The following is a 15,855-nucleotide window of genomic DNA, read 5'->3' on the forward strand; positions in this document are numbered from 1 at the left end:
CAAATTACTGTCCCCAATTGTAAACTATCTTTGAGTCATCTGAAGAAAGCAGATACACCCGATTGGAAATATCGCTCTTTCTTTGCTGAACATCTTTCATATAATCCATCCATTCCTATATATACAGATGGTTCCAAATCGGGTGACTCAGTGGGCTCAGCCATGGTTTGTGACAGTTCGATTGTGGAACACAGACTCCCCATACAGTTTCTATTTTCACTGCCGAATTATATGCCATCTCTCTTCAGTCTTCCTGGGAAGTCTTAATTTTACACATTTTAGTTTTTATTTTTATTTTGAACTGAACCCAGGACTGGAAAGGCCAACTTCAGGTGACTGTCAGCAAGGGTGTACTTCTTGCTTCAGTCTTCCTGGCAGTTCATAATTTTACATATTTTACTTTTTACCTCAACTGCCCTATACCTATACTGTACCACATCTTGTCTGGCACAGATAGCCTTGTAGCTTTGTGCCAATAAACACTGAATACCTACCTACCTTACACAGATGGTCACATACATCTCTTTCAAACAACTCAGCAACACTCTCTCTTTAGCTTCAGACATGACAAGTTTGGACTCATCAGTTAACTAATCCACCCACAGGTCTAAAGAAGTAGGATAAAATTAAATACAGAACAAACAAATCAGAATCCAAAAGACTTTGTTAACTACTAGAAGTTAGATTAAGATATAATTTAATGTTCATGTTTAAAGTTCAGTTTAATTCATGCAGAATAATAAGTAGTTAGTATTGACTAACTACTTTTCTATAGAATGGAAACTTTAAATATCTCAAGGTGAACAAAAGGATCAGATCATGTTTAACATCCATAAGTATTTTTGTAAGTATACTGTGTAAGTTATTGTAATTTGTGTGGATATCAAGAAGTTCTCCATGAATTTATTCAATTTGTAACCATGTTCCACAGAGTTAAAGATCCTTTGTCCATGGTTTAATCACAACAGAACTGACCAGTAACCCTCAAACAAAAGATTATTTTGAACCCCTTAAGAATTCATGGAATGTTGACAGAGCTGATAAAAATTAAATTAACATAACATTTGTTTTGTTTAAAAATTACCTTTGATGTTAAAATGTAATTCAAGTAATTATTACAAGCAGTAAAATAATGTGTAATTAACTTATCAAATGATCTTTTTAACCAGGTCTGTTTCTTTCTCTGGTATTTTAGGATATCATTCATTCACAAACTATTTCACAGTTTATGAAACTTATCCCTATCACAAATCTCTATCAACTCTCTTCAGATCTCTCCTTATCAGTAATGGTTTACTTTTATTCCTTGTTTCTTTATGTACAAAACATGTGTGGCTAAACAGAATGATAAAATGTGTTTTCCCCTGTACTCTCACCATCACTTTTACTATTCAGTAAACATTCTGAACTGAGTTAGGATTCTACAGTATTACCTCATCAGAAATGAGTCATTCTATTGACAACACAATTGTCTCTTCATACACTTGAACACTAGTATCTTCATATCATGTAGATATGCTACTTGCTACTATTGTTATACTGTGAAACAAGAATTACAGTTTATGATATATTTCCAGTGAGTCACTGTTTTATTACATTACATTCCAACTGATTCATAATTTGTATATATCACTGAATGACAATGTTCAAGTTGGTATAAATATCTCTTTCATGTAGATCCATTTCATTTTACTTGTTCAGTGTTACTGTTTGTTTAGTACCTGGGTCTGTGGTGGTCTAAGTACAAGTAATGTGATGTTAAAAAACATATCCAATAACTGTATACGTACTGTTACTTAGTTTATGTATTACACATTATTCTGGTGTGAACAGAGTTCTTAGTTTTGGTATTATCCACTGTATTATTACAGCAGTCAAATTACTGGAGTTGTTACTTCAGTTAGGAAATTACCATGTATATTACATTGTTATAGGGTGGTGACCAATTTGCTGAAACACACCATGACTATTACCCATTTTACATTTTAGTAAAAGACCTTTTCAAGCAGTATTGTGCTCTTTGAACTGATAGCTCTATGGACATAAATGTTCAGGCTGTCTGTTTAAGAACAACAAACAACCAGGAATAGAATCTGAAATGACCCACAGATTCTACTGTACTTTTGGAAAGAAGTTTCTGATTTGCTTCTGACAGAAAATGGCAGAATATGGGTTTCCCTAAGAGAGGGAAAGGAACTGGAAAAGGAGTTAAGGGAGAAAGAGTGTGGATATGAAGTGAGCATTCTACTAATAAGACTTTTAACACTCAAGATTGGTGGGAAAAGTTCTCTAAAAATGGACATTCTTGTATTGCTTGGTCCCCATTGATCCTATACAAAACCAAGTTGTTACTGAAACCAGTTACAGCAGATGGATTGGCAACAAAAAATAAGACAACTTGAGTCAGAAGCTTGGACAAAATGAGCTGATCAGGGAACAGAATGGGAGGGAGAGGAACAGGGAAATATTGAGAAAGATGAGAAGCAAAGGAGTATAAGGAAAACTGAAGATGAGATGACTTCACTCAAGACTCCAATGACTAAGAGATGCTTCCAAAACAGACATATAAAAAAGGAGCCATATGTAAATGTGTAAATATATTGAAGATGAGAGGAATAAACACATCCATGTCAAAAGTGAATTCTGCCCAACTACACTAGAGCTAAGGAAAACATATGGGATAATGTACACAACAACAGTGAATGGCCACTTTCCTAAAAATCCTCAATGGAATGATAGGGAGGTAACTTAGAAGGGAGATTAAAGATAAACAAAAATGGGAATACTAAGCACATGCAGTATCAAGGTGTTAAACCTAAACTAGGATTAAGAAATCCAACCATGGAGAATATAAAACAGAATTTGAATCCCAGTGACATACCAAACCATAAGCATGGTAAGATATCAGACAAGGGAGAGTACACAAGCTGTTCAGTAAAAAGATGTAAGTAAAGTAATAAAAGATAGTTTATACAATACAGAGGATGAGAACAAGACATAAAAATCCTGTCTATATCTTCATCTTCTTGTCCAACATCCCTAGGGGGTAAGGAACAAAGACTGAGGGTCAGAAGAATCGACAAACTGCAAGAACAATTCCATATCTCTGTAAATAAGTGCCAAAACTCCTCTGCCAAAAATGTTTACTTGTGATCACAGCAACAGATGGTTTATCTGAGGTAGTAGTTGTAGATGAAGTCATAACAATAAAATGCAAATTCATAGCTATATCTGAAATGAGTATATAACTCAAGATAAAAAATCTTAGTAAAAAAAATCTAGCTCACACGCAACTGCTTTTAAACTATCAAAGTTAGAAGTTAAACACCTAAACTAAGTTCAAAACTATGAACAAAGTTAAGTAAAATTGAAAAACTCACAGCATAGCAAGACATAAGTTTAAACACTTAAAAAAATGATGTGTAATTTAAAAAACAATTTACAATTTCACAAGGTAATGATGTCTTTATACACTGTTATTTTATTCTGCAGAAGTTACTAAATGCTCTTTTTCAATCAAAATGTGCAGTTATTCAGTTTTAAAATTTTAACCTTATGAAACTATGTAACTATTTTTGCTGGGACTTAAATAGTTATTTTTGAACACAAAATTTTGTTGGTGTAAAATGAAATAGCTGTATTTGTGTGATATATATCAAACTGTCCACTTGTTATTCTACATTTGTTTAATTCCTTGGTAGGTTAGAAAATAGCAAGGTGTTTCTTATGATGAACATTTCTATATTTTATGTTTTAAATCACATCAGGAACATGTTAAGCAACATATACATTTCCCCTCTACATCACATGTGGTGTAATAATGTTATAAATGTCATTACTTTCTCTTCTGAAAATGCATTTCCATGCACTACTTACCCTATCTTATATAAATAGCGATTCACATGCATTGCTGCCCTCTATATGCAAAACATTCTTAGACACATGCCACAAGCCTTCTGCCTCCCCTCCATTAGAAATGATTTATTCTAATGTGTGTCTCATGCAAATTATCAGGACAACCCTCAACTAATGAGATTGCCACATACTTTGGTTACCCATGTTATTTCCTCTTGAATTTTACCAGAATATCACTATGAATTTTGCTATAAATTGGAATATTCTGCTTTAAACAAGAAAGTGAGAGGTGTGATAGGAGTTAAGTACCTATCGAAAATACAATTTTAGTATCTGAAAATTATAATATTATACCTGTGTTCACATAAATACCTAAAATTCATATTCCACAGCTAAAATGGCCAGAGCGATGGAATAAAAGAAGCATCCTTTGAAAGCATAGAAGAAAGACATCTGGAAACGAGAGAATAAGATACAAAGAACTGATGAGAGAAATTGTACTACAATTGGACTCTTTGCCCATTGAAGAAAATTGTGGTACATGTGGATGGAAAACAGTGTCAAAGTGGTGTGTGAAAAAACAATGGAACTTCTTCCAGGAGTAGAGTGGCTAAGGCACAACAGACAACTCTCAGCAAGCCAACTACATCCAAACCCCATGTTACTGGGAACTGACATCCATACAGTGACAGGGTGAGGAGCATACTGTCTACACTTCAAGTTCAGAAGGTGCAATAACATTAATAACAAGTAATTCCCATCAAAAGGTAAATGAGATCCCTGAACAATTTAAGAATAATAAAAAGTCACATGGAAATTTGAAGAGTTGTTACACATCAAAGAAGACAGCCCAAAGAGGATGAAATGGTGATGCTATACAAACAGCGAGAGACGAATGTGTTAGAAGTTGTCAACTTGTACAGTTGAAGTTCTTCCAGAGGATCACAAAGATGAAATACAAGAGAAAAGGTAAGACATCAAACATGATGAGAATAAATATAAAACAAAAAAGTACAGGACGACAACAAAAGAGACGAATAAACCAACTGAATCAAAAGCCTTGTCCCCATTGGTGAGGCTGAAAAGAGAAATATGACAAACACAGAATAGTTACAAAGGTATAAAGAGAAGGGAACAAGCACTACAGATGACAGTTGTATGAGTAATGAAACATTGAAGATCACATACAGAATGCCTGGAGAAGATATATGATAAAGGTTAATAATGGAAGGAAGGTAGATCAACAAGTTATCCTCACAAGCTACTGTTGTTTTGGGGAGGAAAGAATGATTCAGATAAAAGAGAAATATGTAGGATGATAAAGAGATAATAGCACATTGAATATAAATGTTGCAGGAAAATTAACTTGTGTTAAGATCATAGGATAAAATAACTGATGTCCCAATGTAATGACTGAGAATGACTGTAGTACATGCCAGAAGCATGAAAACAGTATCAATGTGGCTATATTGGTATGTACAAAACTCTAACAAAGTTAGCCCTGTAATGTGTGAGCTACACAGATCCAATGCAATGTACATAGAACACATTTATCAGCTGTGTCCACACATCTCAGACAAACCCTTAGTTCACTGGCTTGACCAGGAAACTGGAGATGAAACCAATGAGTCAGAGGACTAAAACATTGTTTCTAATTGTTACATCCTGCATGAGAATAGACAAAGGAAACTGTACTTGTATAGAACATCTGAAGATTAAAAAGAGAAAACATCAGAAGAAAGGACAGCAGAAAGCTAACGTAGTTTATCCAAATATTAGATGGAATATAATTAAAGGCCAATTTATGATAGAGGAACAATCACAGCCATAACAACCCAAACAACCAGTACCAGGCACAAATCATAAGGTGTGTTATCATGTAATTTGTCCTGGTGTTCAGAGGTACTGAGAGAAGTAAGATAAAAATGACAGTGGAGGGTACAACATCTAACTAGTTTAACCTCCATATTGTCAGCCTCACATGATTAAGACAGAAATTGAGCAAATGTGGAAAGGTGGATGTTCACAAAAACTAAATAAATAAAATGAAACAAAAAAATAATAAATTATAAAGAAAACAACATCACTCCAACAAGGGAGACAGCAACTGTCCTTGAATTTAGCATTTCAGCTCTCAATACAATATTTTGACATAAATAACAAAGTATTAGGATGTTACTATACTGAACCCAACCTACATTATAAATATAGTTCCCATCCTGCACCCTTTCCATGTTACCATCTGAAAATTCAATGGTTCTAAAGAGATCCACACAGTAGCAGGTATTATGTAAAGTTAATAATATAAAGCAAAAAAAAGATATTGTATACATGCATAATAACTTGTCTGTAATGCTATTTGAGATTCTCCCTCATAAAAAAGTACCCCTCTAGAAAATGTTGTTAAGTTGTTATATCTTTCATTAGATATCAAAACATAAGTAAAACTATATGTTTTTAACATGGACTCAATAAGATCTGTTCAAATATGATCTCAAATCCTAATTTCAACATTATTCAAGGTGGACTCCTGAATGCCACTGGGTGCAGAAGACTCAGAAGCTATATACACACCTCAGTTATTTTTAAAACCTCAAATGGATAATACAGTAATGTATCATATTCAAGTTCCTAGATTTGGGAAGATATCCCCCACCAACAGTTCACACATCAATAAAAAAAATATTTCCAGTAGCTTCTCAGCATAAACACCACATATGGTAGTTTGGTAATATCCAAATAACATGTAGTATATGCTTAGTAATAACATAACTTCATAACATTTAGGCATTACACAATTAGCACGTAATAATATTACATTTTTTCTACGCAGTCAGAATGTAATCTTTTGATGTATAGTACCAACTATGCTCTGCCCACCACTGTATCCAAACTAGGTTTCCAGTGGTATAAGTCTGCAGACATACCATTGGTGGCCCACATGGTGCTATTAAGTACCAATAGTGAGTATATTATTTCATTTGAAAAGTGAAAAGGTAAATCAGTTAGCAGTGTAACTTATAGGCTAGTAGGTATTCCATTTAGTATTTGTTTTTGATGTTTAAACATTACTTTTGTATACTTAATATTGCATCAAAATAAAAATATTATAAATTGTGTAAAATATTATTTTCCATATAAAAAGAAGAAAGGATAATTAGTTGCAAATTTACTTACTTATTTGATGTATTTGTTATAATGTGGATATGTCCTAAACTTCAGGAATGACATTATAGCTTAATTATACCTAATTTGAATAACATCATCTCAAATGTCCAGTATTCTTGAATTAGCAACTTAAAATCTCCAAAATACTAATGTACATAATGATAAAATATGCTTTCTACATCCACAGAAAGTTTGTAGAATGTTTAGAATCACAAACTAAAAGAGAAGTCGACAGCAACAGTATCAGATGGAATAAATAAATAAGTCCTAGACTTCAGGAATGACAAACAGGGTTTAACAGTATATATTAAGTTTTGTTGTCATACCACAGTCACAAAATCACAGATCAGAGAATTTGCATGAGACCTTTATGTGATTCTCTTTGGACTCTCCAAATTCTGCAGACTTCAATTGTTCCCAAAACACTGTCAAACATACCCTTGAGGGCAAGAGAGGAAAATCTGAACAAAGAGGCAGAACACTTAAACTCAATGATACTGATGTCAGGTGTCTTTGTTCATTCTGCCTTCAGTACAAAGGAAAGACTGCCACTAACGTCAAAGTGATATAAATGAACATATATTAAATGACAGAAAGGTGTCCAGATCTAAAGAATCAAGAAGACTCACTGATAATGTAATATCTGGTTGCGTATCAGTTAAAAAGCTTTTACTTTGATATTCAAATATTGGCAAGATACTTAAATTTACTGCAATATACAAAAAAATGGACTGCTAATAATTGGAAAGAGCTGTTATGAATGGATGAGTCCAAGTTTGAAGTATTTAGGTCAAAGTGTAGGTAGTGCGTCTAGCTGAAGATAGTAGAAAGATACTTATCTCAATGCATAGCACCTGCCATAAAGCATGGTAGAAGCAGAGTGATGATCTGTAAACATTTTTCTGCTGTAGTGATAGAAAATATCTACAAAATAAATGGAATAATAGACCAGCATAAGTACAATGTAGCATTGATCCAGTAGGGTATACCCAGTAATTTGCATATTATTGGTAAAGGACTCGACTGTCAAGATTATAATAACCTCAAATACTCATACAACCAATGTAGAAAAATTTACTTAGCTATGAAAAAAAGCTGCTGAAATCATTCAAATGATGTAACTACCCCCAAAGAGTCACAGTCTCAATCTAATTGAGCAGATCTGGGATTTGATACATTGAAAACTTGCAAATCAAACGTTACTTCCAAAAAAACCTTATGTGAGTATATCAGAGACACTTGGAGTAAAATCTTAAGGAACACTCTCATTAAATATCTTGCAGCAATACCTAAAAGACCATCTATAGTAATTAAAGCAAGAGAGAAATAAAATTAATGAAAAGCATAATAAATTGGAAATTAGGGGTGATGAAAATTGTCCCAATACTTATATACCCATTAGTCTTACATCAGTTGTAGAACACATTTTGGAGAATCTCATTAAAAAAAACGCTCCAAAAACTTATTAAACCAAGTTTAGAATTTTATTAGATGGCTAACATGGTTTCACTGATGGAAAACCTTGCCTTAGAAATCTGTTGACATTCTTTCAAAAGGTTACTATTTTTGTTAATGAGAGCAAGAGTAGATCTGGAAGAAAGGATTGTCACAAATGCAGAACAACCAAACTAGATTGATGTCACAAATGAGGTATGTCAGGGTTCAAGTCTCAGAACCTTTACTCTTTTTTATTTGGATCCATGACACAGATGAAAGAATTGTCAATAAATTACTTAAATGTGCATATTGCATTAAGACATAGGGTGTTACTACCTGTGAAGAGAATGCTGCTGATTTACAGAAGGATTTATATCATTCAGTGAATTGGACAAATAAATGGCAGATGGGATTTAATTATAATAAATGCAAAATAGTGTTACTGGGTTATCATAATGTTAATAATAATTTGGATGGGAATAATCGAAACAATATCATGGAAAAAAGGGATCTTGAAATAATAGCTGATCAGTCTCAGAAGTTATCCAAGCATTGTGCTATTGCTGGTAGTAGGGCAAATAAATTTTAGGTCATATCTACAGAGATTTTCAATACAAGTCTAAAGCAGTTATAATTTCATCGTATGGTTCATTGGTTATGTCATATTTGGAGTATTGTGTTTAGTCTTGGTATCTTTACCTTTGGAAGGGCTTTGAATTGTTTGAAGAGGTTCAAAGTTGGGTTACTAAAATGGTGCTTAGGATGGAGGAGTGGCTGGAATCTCTCATACTGCTTTCTCTTGAGAAAAGAAGAATTGGAGGAGGGGTGTGATATGATTGAGGTGTTGAAGATTGTAAAGGGAATGGATAATGTTAATGCATCATCTTTATTCATACTTAACAATAAGAATAGTAAGACTAGAGGACTCTAGTATAAACACTGGCAGGTTGGTTGATTTAATGTTTCATGGCACAAAGCAGCTAGGTTATCTGTGCCAAACATCCAGTAAAAAGGTAAAAGTAAATTTAGTAAAATTCATAAAAGGAAATCAAGGTAAAACAAAACAAAGTTAAAAAAAAAAAAAACATAAATAGCATAAGACCAATGTTTACATCTAGTCTACAATGTCAAAACTACAGTAATTCGAAGTTGTAAAGAACTTTCTGTAGCATGACTGTAATAATCATAACTCACCAGGAAGACTAACAGGTAAGTACAAAAACCACCATCAGTCACCTGAAGTTGGCCTTTTCAGTCATGGTTTCGAGTTACTTAATGGACACTGGCAGAGTAGAAGTCACCTTCAGCTAAGATAACTTTATTTTTCTTACAAGATAGTTGGCCTTTGAAGTGGGTTTTCTTTGGATGTTACGGAGCAGAAAATTTAACAGAAAGTTTGATAAGTATATGAATAAGTGTTAACTTTAAGACTTCTAAAAATTTATTCATTAATATTTATAGTTTAAATTAGAGGATGTAAGAGCCAGGATGGACCAAGAAATCCCATACTGTTCCAAAACGTTATGTATCATGTCTAGTGCTTCAGACTACAGTCTAATTCAAGAAGATTTAATGTTTCTAATGCAACAATAAAACTTTTGTCGATAATGTAGCTTCTAACTCAGCTTTATTGTTTGTATTACATGCTTCACTATGGTGCTGAGAGTAAGACCATTCAACATAGAAGAATATGGTATTGGGAAAACTAACTTCTAAAAAGTTCTATTCTAACATCTAACTTCGTTTTTGTTTTGTTGGTCCCCATATGATTCTATTTCGGATCAACTGTCCATTTGATTACAAACATATCTTTATGCTGATGTTTATGCTTTAATGGTCGAGGTTATGTTTATTTCTGCATGCATCATACTAGGGCCAACAAAGTATAGCAAAAATATAAATTATCTTTCTAAGAGTATGAATAACCTGGTCCTGAATTACATTGTTGAGTTGGCTTCATCACTCGGCATATTACATTTTGTCTTTTGCACCTTCTTTCTTCAGGTTACAGTAGCTCTTTCTTTACAGACCTAACGTATGTTTTTCTTCTTCAGGTTACAGTAGCTCTTTCTTTACAGACCTAACATACATTTTTATTCTTCAGGTTACAATAGCTCTTTCTTTACAGACCTAACATATGTTTTTATTCTTTAGTTTACAGTAGCTCTTTCTGTATGATTTAACTGACTTTTTATTCTTCAGGTTACAGTAGCTATTTCTTTACTGGCTTAACAAATTATGTTTTGTTCTTTAGGTTACAGTAGCTCTTTCTTTACTGGTTTAACAAATTATGTTTTGTTCTTTAGGTTACAGTAGCTCTTTCTTCACTGGCTTAACAAATTATGTTTTGTTCTTTAGGTTACAGTAGCTCTTTCTTCACTGGTTTAACAAATTATGTTTTGTTCTTTAGGTTACAGTAGCTCTTGTTGCTGCAATTTTTTACAGAATATCCATTCAAACTGTTCTGTACTTCACATTGAGTGACAATCAGACACTTACCAGCATGGTATCTCTCACTACCTCAGTCACAGCTGCACTGTTGAACCTTATGTGCATCATGACCTTTAACCTGATAGATCACTTAAATAAGAAAAATTAGGGATATGAAATTCACCTATTTCTAGTTGTGTAAAAATGTACTTTTTATGGCTTTATTCAAGACGATATGGATCAAATACCTGCTTATAGTGGCATGTATATATAAGTGTGTGTTCATATGGATGTATCAAGTACCTGTTTATAGTGGTATGTGTGTATATATATATGGACAATGTATGTATATAAATACATATGTAACAAGTGCCTGTTTATAGTGTATGTGTGTATATATATATTTATAGTGGAATGTAAGCATATTAGTTTTATTGTTTATTTTTTACTTTGATTTCTTAATGACTAAAAGGAAATGTTATGTGTTTTTTCGTGTAATTTTAAGGTTGTTTCTTGTTTTCTGTTCAGCTGTAAATAATGTAAGGGTTTTTTCATGTTTGTATTTTCAAGAATGAAATTAATATAGCTTGGAATTTTTTTATGAATGCACCAAAATAATCATAAGAAAATCTTTATACTTTGCATGCCAAAGAAATTATTAAAATAATGACAAAACCTCAGTATTTAAGTTCAGATGCAAGTAACACTACTATATATTTGTTTTGTAAGATTTTCAGTAATACTTTTCAGTTTTGGCCACTTCAGCCATGGAAGCATTATTATATGACAGTCAATCTCCACTATTCATTGGTAAAAGAGTAGCCTCAGGTGTGGCTGTGGGTGGTGATGACTAACTGCCTTCCCTCTAGTCTTACATTGCTAAATTAAGGACTTCTAGTCCAGATAGCCTTTGTGTAGCTTTGTGCAAACTTCAGAACAAAGCAAACCAAATAACCTTTCAATTTCTTTTTTTATAATCACACCCCTCATCTTTGAATGATCAAATACCAGGCACAGGAATTAGTGTATGTTAATTATGTATTTGTTCTTTTACCTTTGGGCTGGGCATGTATGTAAATTTGAATTAGAAAAACTTGATTTAAACACCAAATATTACAAGCCAGAGTAAAAAAATCAAAAGAGAATGAACACTGAACCAGGGATAAAATTACCATATTCATATCACACTGATATCTGACACATTTTGGTATTATTTCATTATTTGTATGTTAGGCCTAGTGGTCAGTGTGCTGAACTCTGAATCTGGGTGTTTATGGTTCTAATTCTGTTGCAGCAAAAATGCCCTTCAACCTTGGGATTATGGAAATGTTGTAAAAGTGATTGTCAAATCCTGCTATTTGATTAAAGTAAACCAAGAATTGGCAATAGGTGCCATTTCATAGTCTTATCAGTTTAAAGTTAGGGATGGCTAGTGTAGATGTTCTTTCTGAAACAACTGACTAACTATTAACCTTTTCTAGATTTATGGAAGAATAGCCACCTTCCTTACTGAATTGGGTAAGTTTTACCTGTTTCTAATTTTGGCAATTCCAAATGAACATAGGATATTTTGTTCATCATATAGAATAACAAAATTTAACCAGAATCTGTCTGCAAAAGTTTTTATCCCTATTTATTTTAGTGCCAGATAAATACCATTATAGTCATCCAAAGTTTATCAGAATAATTTATACATCTTGAAAAAAACATATACATTTTATTGGTGAATGAATACAAATTATGCACATTTTTCAAAACAGAACTTATTTCTTTAAAAAATTAATTTATGCCACATTATGCATGTTATCTAAATTTTTAATTAACTTTTTTGTTTGTACAGAATGTATTAAAATAACATAAGAAAGTAATTATGTATAAGTATATTAAACATCACTAAGAGCACACTTTCATATCACTTTACCAGTCTTAGTTTTATTATTGTTCAAATCTGAGTGTTTTGTTAAATAAACTTGTGGATCAGTGTGAAACACAGTAAAATATATTTAGTTGGTATTATGTATTTGATTTAGTGACAGTTCATGGTGAAGAAGAGTAAATATCATATACAGTGTACAGGGATAAAATATCATATACAGTGTGAAGGGATAAAATATCACATACAGTGTGCAGGGATAAAATATCACATACAGTGTACAGATATAAAATATCACATACAGTGTACAGGGATAAAATATCACATACAGTGTACAGGGATAAAATATCATATACAGTGTACAGGGATACTGAAAAGGAAAACTTGTAAATATGTATTTCAGATGCTCTAAAGGCAATGCAAGCACAATATGCAAACAGTGCCATGGATATAGTAATTTTAGTTTTTACATAAACATTAACATGTTAATATGTAACTCAGATTGTCATCTTCAATTTTACCATCCTTTCTTGATTAGAAATACTTTTGCAGTGTATTTGATATTTAGCATACAACAGACTTGTACATTTTACTAACAGCTTGCAACATCTTGTGGAGATATCCATAATAAATTCAGAAATATAGTGAACATTCCATCTGTAATATGGCATTCGTCCAATAAACCAACCCCATGCATTTTATGTTAAGGATATATGTGTGTTTTAACATAATTTTTTATAATTTCAACACTTGTGTATGAAGGCTACTAATAAAACAAATTTTAAAATATGGAATTCTATTTTGAAATAAAAATATGAGATAAAATCATGTTAAAATTAATAATAAAACATCTCTTATTAATGCAGCCAGTTTTTGTAGAGATATTACATAAATTGGCTTCACTACTGCATGTTATATATTTTAAAATTGTCAAAGATTACTAAAAATGTGTACAAAACTACCATAAAAAGATATTTCCATTGTAAAACTAGAATTTAAAGCTTTTTTTTTTCTGTTACAATATGGAATGAAGTTGATCGTTTTGATTTAAAGATTAACATGCGTTTCCTAATGATTTGAGAAATAGTTAGTGTTTGCTAATTTTATGGAAACTAGTGTATCTAGACCACAAGTGTCTTGATCAACAGTCATTGGTACCCTACTTCTGACAACAACAACAACAAAAATGGTGGAAGCTAAGATAAGGCTTAACATTTATTTAGATCATGGACAAATTAAGAAGAATATGGAAAATTCGTCTTCAGTTCCTATGATTTGTATTTTATTATGACTTCCTCTCCCTCAATACAAAAATATTTGGTCATAGTATTTCTAATTGTGCAAAACTACATTGCAGAAATCTCTCTGCTCTGTGTGACAGTAGCAGAGTAACTTAAAAGCCGGACCTGAACCAGACTTAGAAAGTTTGATATTTATAACTAAGGAAAATAATGAATTTTGTAAATAAGAAATAATTCACTTTCAGACAGCAAGATATTTATACACTAAAGATTTGATTATGAAGAATAGAACTTAATGTTTCACCTAAGAGTTCTAAAAACCTCTGACATGAAATGATGAGTTTAATAGTATTATCAATTGGTTGTCATTAGTGTTAAGGTAGTTTATCAAACAGTTTTTATTTATGTCAACCTTTTTCTGTATGTTAATATTCTTTTTGTAAAATAGTTAATACTGTTATGAAATATTGGATATAGAAATACATCGCACTCAGACTGAACATGAAAATAGTTTGACTTTGAAGATGTACCTTTTGTAAAATAGTTAATACTGTTCTGAAATATTGTATATAGAAATACATCACACTCAGACTGAACATGAAAATAGTTTGACTTTGAAGATGTACCTTTTGTAAAATAGTTAATACTGTTCTGAAATATTGTATATAGAAATACATCACACTCAGACTGAACATGAAAATAGTTTGACTTTGAAGATGTACCTTTTGTAAAATAGTTAATACTGTTCTGAAATATTGTATATAGAAATACATCACACTCAGACTGAACATGAAAATAGTTTGACTTTGAAGATGTACATGTTGAAGTGTGTAAACTGTTATTCATCAGTTTTTTATATTACATTCTTCAAAGGAAGGTGAGTAATTGTTAACTTCTGTTAAAATATGAAATATAGTAGTTTACAAAGTATAACAAGATCCACAGTGAAAAAGAACTCAAAATAAACGATACTAAAAGACAGCTAATAATACATAGTTATAAAACTTAATCTTTTAAGTTGTTTTGTAGACTAACTTATCACTGTTCATAGAAGTGCTTAAAAATCACGTGTAACATGGTTTTCGAAACATTTTAATATCTGTATGTGTAGGTTGAAGTAGATGTTTAAATTATTCGAGCAATGTGCTAAACTTGTATTTACCTTTATGTTTTTATATTTGTTGTGTTACTTTTGTTGGTTTTTAGTTTCTAATACAAAGATATCATTACAATTCATATGCAAGAAAAATATGTCTTAAGCAATAATAAAAACAAACTTGTAACACCATAAAAAAGAGTGTTCTCTTTCAAATTCTGATTCCAGGTAAGTAATCAAATATTGAAGCACATTATTCTTTGTTCATTTTATAAATAAACTTAGCATTATGAGGGCTCTTTATTTATAAATATTGCACATAATATTAATGTATAAGCTGAATAATATAATTTATTGATGTACCAGTCCAAATATTAAAAGTTTTCATTTTAAATAAAAAAAATAAAGTCTGTACAGGTTCTGTATGTGTCATGAAATTTGTGGAAAGTCAAGAAAAAATGTTTTATAGAACTTGAAAAATTAGAGAATTTTCATGAATTTCAAATAGCAGACAAGCTTCTTTCAGAAAGTGCATGTTGTATAATTATAGCATACGATCGTGTGACATTTCCTGAAGTTATACTTAACACTCAGTGTTTTGTAGTTATGTAGCAGTGGGTAGTTGAGACTGTGGTATCGTGGAAATTAGTTTCTTATAGATGTTTATTTGTTGTTGTTATTCTTTTAATTGTGATTGCAAAATATAATGTGAAATGATTTTGTGTTGTTTTCCAAGTTATTCAATCAACTGATCA

Source organism: Tachypleus tridentatus, chromosome 4, assembly GCF_004210375.1.
Source record: "Tachypleus tridentatus isolate NWPU-2018 chromosome 4, ASM421037v1, whole genome shotgun sequence".
NCBI lineage: Eukaryota > Metazoa > Arthropoda > Merostomata > Xiphosura > Limulidae > Tachypleus > Tachypleus tridentatus.